The sequence below is a fragment of the Solanum lycopersicum genome, chromosome 12, assembly GCF_036512215.1.
Source record: "Solanum lycopersicum chromosome 12, SLM_r2.1".
Lineage (NCBI taxonomy): Eukaryota > Viridiplantae > Streptophyta > Magnoliopsida > Solanales > Solanaceae > Solanum > Solanum lycopersicum.
Window position 1 is genome coordinate 31,758,948 of NC_090811.1, and position 6,779 is coordinate 31,765,726.

Here is a 6,779-nt window from a genome sequence, read left to right on the forward strand (position 1 = left end):
CCACAATGAATTCTACAGATCTCATTTTTCAGTTTATCTTCGACCCTAATGGCGAGAAAATAGGAAAAGAGAAAATGAGCAAGGCATATAAAAATTAGCGCCTAGATATTATAAAATTTCAACTTTCCTGGGGTTATTAACTCCCGAAATTGTACCAAAAATTGTAGGGGTTAATCAAACCTCCATAATTTGATACAACTTCTGGGGGTTGAGTTAACCTCCATGATAAAACCTCCCTAATTTTTATATTTTTTTGTAGTGGGATATATATCCCTCATACCGAAAGAAGGTGAATCTACTTTTCAAGGTAGAATCCGTACAAATCTATTATTCACTAAAGTGGATTCACTAGTTAGGACATTTAAGAAAATTCTATGGGGGCACGCAATTTGAGACTAAAGATTATTAGTAAAGAATACCCTATTTGATCCTCCACCTCAAAGCTCTCTTGATGCTTCGAAATGAAGCACGGAAAGGAAAAAGGACCAGGTGACCCCTAACAATGACTAAAGTGAAGCACACAATATATTGAACGTTTTGGCTCATTCGAATTCCTCTCCAACTGTGAAGTAGCTCTTGAGAGGTATGAAAAATACATTTTCAACTAAAATAATCATGTAAGCTTACTAGGCAAAGTTGTGTGTCTTTTGGAAGAAGAAAACAAAGTTGAATGAATGTAATGACTGTTAATCATAAGTTGTGTGACCACTTAGCTTCCAGTAAGTCTAAGTTTAAATTCATGTAATCTTGTTATTAAGAGGTTGCATAAATTCAACTCTTTGAGCATCTCATGTTTTTTCTTCTAATTTTCTCTATTGCTTTTTTGTGTATTTCTTTTCGTAAAAAATTCAAGATCTGCAAAAGATTGATAAAAAAATGAAGCGTTTGAGAACGGCTGATGAAGAAAAAAGAAGAAGTTAGCTTCTTTTTTTATTGTTTCTACTAAGAAATCATTAATTTCTTTATGTATGTGTAACGATTCATTTAGAATCGTTTGTTTGGTGGATAAGAAATAACATTTTATAATTAATATAATGTTAGTTCAACATTTGACTATAGTGTTTGTTAATTCGAGGATAAATTTTAGACAGAATAGTCTGGTGGGCCCTCGTACTTGTATCGAATTGTATTATGGATACTCATACTTAGCCTTTTGTCATCTGGACCCCTGAATCTATCCAAAACCAAAATTTTGAACTCTTTTTTTATGTGGTAACGCGCGTGTTGCATAAACCACGTACATGTTGGCCAAAAATAAAAAATAAGAGTCCACGTACGAAATCCACGTGGTAAATCGTCCAACTAAGAATAGTCCAAATCTCATCGAAATTTTGAAAACTTTTATGGATTTTCCTCTTCTCCTTTTCTCTCTTCTCCTCTTCTCCTCTATACGATTTCTCCACTAAGAATCGTTTGTGATTTGCCATAGATTTTCTCAGTTGAAGCTCAGTTCCACTCCGACTATTATTGTAAGTTCTTGCTCTTGTGTTAATTTTTTATTCTTTTCACTTTCTTGTGCATATTTGTTTGATTAGAGGATCAATTATCATTCAAATTTCTGAAATTTTTTGGGGATTTTACTTTGGTTTGGGTGTAATGTTAGTGCTATACACTTTCTTAGTTGATTAATGACTTCGACTGACTTCAATGACATGTTCCGTGAATTCGAGTAGATTCTAGGGTTTTTCCATAAAATTCCAATTTCGACTAAAATTAATATTCTATTTTTGGTCAATTGTCTTGGATATTGATAGTGTTAGTGGTCCATTGAACAAAAATTACAATTATGGTAAGTTCCTGTCTAATTATTACTGGTATTTTCTTAAAAAATTTAGGGCTATTTGTGTTACACCGTGGTATGTTTACCCTTTTAACTGTAGTTGTTTTTCATGTTAAGTTTATGTTTGTTTTTTCCCTTTAAAAGTAGTTGTTTTTGTCCTGGTAATTTTATGCCTTTAAATTTTAACTGTAGTTGTTTTTCATTTGACTTTACAGGCATCTGAAGATATGACTTTAACTATAGTGACACTTCAATTTCATTATAAGGGCTATTTTATATCGATCCTACTTTAAGGTATGACAATGGAATAACTAGTGTTGAAAATATTAATATAGATGTAGATGAGTTTCTTATTATGTTGTTTCGTAAAATAGCATTGGAATTGAGTGTTGAAAATGTTGAGAAATTTGGATGTAGAGTCAACAAGAAGGGTATTTTTTACATGTTAAATACTGATCATGATGTTCTAAAATTTCTTAATGGTTTGAAGGCTGCTGATTTTGTTGATGTATATTTTGTACATCCCATTAGTATACCTTTAGTTGTTGAGGAGATACTTGAATTGCCTAGCACTAATGTTGATGTGTCCTCATCTCCACAAAAGGATAGTGCTGATGTCTCCTCCTCCCCACATAAAAATAAGGTTGATTTGTCATCCTCCCCACAAATAGATAGGGCTGATGTGTCCTCATTTCAACCATTTGCTGAAAAAGAAAATAGGAATTTAAACAAAAATCAGTCCCCTTTAATTGAAGAGCAGCCACCTTTAGTTGAAGAACAAGATACTGCTCCTAGAGTTGAAGAACATTCTGACTCTGATTCACTCTATGATCTTGATGAAAATATTGTTGATTTGAGTGATTTGGATGAGGAGTTTCTCAAGCTAGGCAGTCTAACATTCAAGAACAAGTTAAAGAGAAGGCTGATAGAGTAAATCTAGATGAGATACCATCTGGTTCTGTAGGTATAGATGCTGTTTTGAAGACATTTATAAGGAGAGAAGGGTTATATTTGAAGGAAATTTGGGTGGTGATGACCCTTATTTTGATAGCTCGGATCTTAGTAGTGACATTAGTGAAGATGAAGGGAAACCTGTTGGGGATGATGAAGTGGTAGATCCACCACCTAGGAAGGAAAGTAAAAAGGTCTACTTTAATCCAACTGCTAAAAAGGTTTGTATTCAACTGTATATGGTATTTTTGAATAACATTGAGTTCAACGAGGCACTGCAAACTTACTCTATTCAGAAGGGTGTTAATATTAAGTTGAAACCTAATGAGAAGGAAAGTGTATGGGCACATTGTAAGAAAATAAGTTGTCCTAGGTAACACTGGAAACTTCAGTGTTAAAACATATTTTCCAGTTCAAAAGGGTTTTAAAAGAACAAGAAACAAACTGTGTAACCCCATTTGAATTAGTAAACATTACAAATAGAGGATTATGAGTGAGTCTACCATCAAACTACATCAGATTCAATCTTTGATACAAAAGGAGTATGGTTTGTATGTTAGTAAAATAAGTTGTAGAAAGGCAAAACTGAGAGTTATGAATGAACATATGACAGATTTTAGAGAGGAGTTTTCTAGGTTTTATGATTATGTTGAGCAATTAAAGACCACAAATTCTAAAACTAATGTATCTATTAGGACATCCAAGAACACACTTCCAGGAAAAGAGGTGTTTATGAGCATTTATATTTGTCTTGGTTCCTTAGAAAGTGGATGGAAAGAGGGGTATAGAAGGATTATTGGTTTAGATGGTGCATTTCTTAAAGGTGTATGAAAAGGTGAAATGTTAACTTGCATTTCCAAAGATGGAAATAATCAGATGTACCCTATAGCATGGGCAGTAGTTGATAAAGAAACCAAGAAGACATGGTCTTGGTTTCTCAAGTGCATCAGACATGATTTGGAGTTTAAAGAAGGTGAAAGACTAACAGTGATGTCTGATATGCAAAAGGTATTACTATATTATTTGTTAAATTTATTCTTTCATTTTTTGAGTATTTGATATTTAACATTGTTGTAGTCAAATGTTCTTTTTTGACAGGGTCTTCATCTTGTATTTATTAATGTATTGTCAAATGCTTAAATCAGATGGTACGCTAGGCATATATGGGCAAACTGGAAAAAAGACTGGAGGGGTGAAGAAAGGAGAAGAAAATTCCGACAGATTGTTAGGGCACCATTTGAGGTAATTTCATAGTCCAAACTTGATGATTTAAGCGAGTTAGGAGAAGGCATTATAGAAACACTATTTAAGTATAACAAGGAAGCATGGTGTAGGGAATATTTTAAAGAACATAGCAAGTGTGATGTGGTTGAGAACAACATGTGTGAGACTTTCAACAGTTGGATTGTAGGTGCTAGGTTCAAATCAATAATCACTATGCTATAGGAAATAAGAGTCAAAGTTATGGAAAGAATGAATTAAATGAGAGAATTTTCAGAAAAATGTATTACTGATGTATCACCTATGGCTATGGATATTCATAGAAAAAATGCTGAAATTGCAGATAATTGTGAGGTAAGGTTTAGTGGTGATCATGGCTTTGAGATTCATGATCCACCATATAAACATGTTGTTGACCTAAAAAGAAGGTGTGTAGTTGTAGGTCATGGCAATTAAAGGGAATTCCTTGTGGTCATGCACTTACAACAATTCATTTTAAGATTGGGTTGTTGAGTCATTTGTCGACCACTGGTATAAGAAGAAAACATACCTGAAAGCATATAACAAATTTATTCAACCTATGACAAACATTAAGATGTGGCCAAAAAGTGATAGACCAGCCATTGAACCACCTGAAATAACATCCATGCTAGAAAGCCCGAAAATTGGAGAAAAGATAGTGATGAGCCAGTTAAGAAGAAGTTTGGAAAGGCTACAAGGAAGGGAAGAAAAATGAAATGTTCTGTGTGTAAGACTTTTGGACATAATAAGACAGGATGTCCAACTCTGGTAAGTTGAGTTTTTATATCTCTTTGTTATTAAATTTTATACTTTGGTAAGTTGTGCTTTAATGCCTCTATGCTTGTAGTAAAATGTTGGTGCTGGAACAAGTGATGCAAGTGTTGGAACTTCAAATGTTGCCACTAGAACTCCACGTGCAGGTATAGGTGAAGGTCCAGAGGAAGTTCCATGTGCAGGTACAAGTGAAGGTCCAAGGGAAGTTCCATGTGCAGGTCCAAGTGCAGGTCTAAGGGCAGTTCTAAGGGCAGGTCCAAGTGCAGGTCAAAGGGAAGTTCCATGTGCAGATCCAAGTGTAGGTCCTAGGGTAGTTTCAAGTGAAGGTCCAAGGGAAGTTCCCTGTTCATATCCAAGTGCAGGTCCTAGGGCAGTTTTATGTGAAGGTCCAAGGGAAGTTCCATGTGCAGGTCCAAGGGCAGTTCCAAGTTTCACTCAACAATCAACTTCTAGTGCAACTGGCCAAAAAAAGAAAAACTAGCACAACTTTGAGAGGAGGTGCATCTCTTGACTATAAGAAACCAAGACAAAAACAAGCGAAGACAACTGAGAGGGTATTTATTTTATCATTTAAACACATTAAATTGGTTTAATTGATATTATTTCATCTCTGGGTTAAGACTTTTGTTATTCTCTCAGTCTGAAAATATTTATAGGGTATTACATAGTGCTACATTGACAAGTTCAACTCCTACCAATATTGATCTTGGTTATAAACCCAAAGGACTAAGGTGGAAGGGAAGAGCTGCAATTACTCAAAGGCAGCTACGAGAGGAAAGTTACAGAAGCACTCAAGGCACACCAAGCACTCAAGTCACTCAAGGAACACATTAGATTTCACTTTATTTAGCTTAATGACATGATCCCCAACTAACTTTATTTTGATTAATGACTTGATCCCAACTGTTTTGTATATGAATTTGTGTTAAATTGCTATTGGGAAGACTTTGTTTTTCTTGTACGAATATGTGCTTGAATGAAGTTATTCAGATTTCTTACGTAAATGCAATTAATTTCATTATCAAATAACACATAGTACAAATCAATATATATATTAAATATAACAGCTACAAACCAAATAACAACAATCATAATAACAGTGATATCAATACTAGTTTTTGATCCTTGTCTTCATTGCCTTCGTTGTCTTCTATGTGTTCCTTGTCTTCCCTGTCTTGCTTGCCTTGAACTCGTTGCTGAATTGTTGATGTTGTATTGTTCATTAGCATCAGCCCATCGGAAAAATCCACACCCATTGCCGGATGATTATTTTTGGCAGCCCAAAACATTCTTTCAAGATTAGTTGGTGTTCTTGATGTCTTTAGTTCAACATATATTCCACAGTAGCAACATCGAATTGTCATCATGAAGACCAACAAAAATACAATAGAATCAAACAAAAAAAAATGATACGAGTAGGTTGAAGGAAAAAATAAAAGACGCCAAAAATAAAAGAGAATTTTTTTTACAAGAGATTGAGAAAAAAAGAAAGAAAAAAACTCAAAAAGGAATTAACAATGGTGTTGAGTGAATTAAAGAAGAAGAAATATCTTTTAAAGGTCAAAATATGACCGTTAGTTCCTTTTTAAGGCGTCTCACGCTCTTCCTTCGACTGAATCACACATTCCATGTGGGTTAATTCCACATAGGATGCCACATCAAAAAAAAAGTATTTAAAATGTTGGTTTTGAATAGGTTCAGGGGTCCAGATGACAAAATGCTAAGTATGAGTATCCATAATACAATCCGATACAAGTACGAGGATCCACCAGACTATTCTTCCTAAATTTTATATTAAAATAATGGTGTTAAATATCACATATAGAAGGTGAGATTTAAAATTAGAAGTTTATGACTCAAAGTTCACGATTCAAGTGTAACTCCTTTGATTAAATAGGTCCAAAATTTATTATATGTACTTTGTTTAGGAAATTTATAATACATATGTACAAAGTCCTAGATAATTATTAGCTTTGCAGTAATCATGACCTGATGGATTCAAGATTTTGAATCTACCATAGTTCATTTGAAT

At 34.0% G+C, this 6,779-nt stretch overlaps 1 long non-coding RNA gene across 1 annotated transcript; it reads left to right on the forward strand.

Moving 5' to 3' along the window:
- Positions 1-3,725: 3,725 nt before the first annotated feature.
- On the forward strand, positions 3,726-5,670 carry LOC104645156 (uncharacterized). The gene is made up of 3 exons (XR_011213456.1): positions 3,726-4,741; positions 4,821-5,301; positions 5,387-5,670. It is a non-coding gene; the product is annotated as an uncharacterized lncRNA (long non-coding RNA).
- Positions 5,671-6,779: the final 1,109 nt, after the last annotated feature.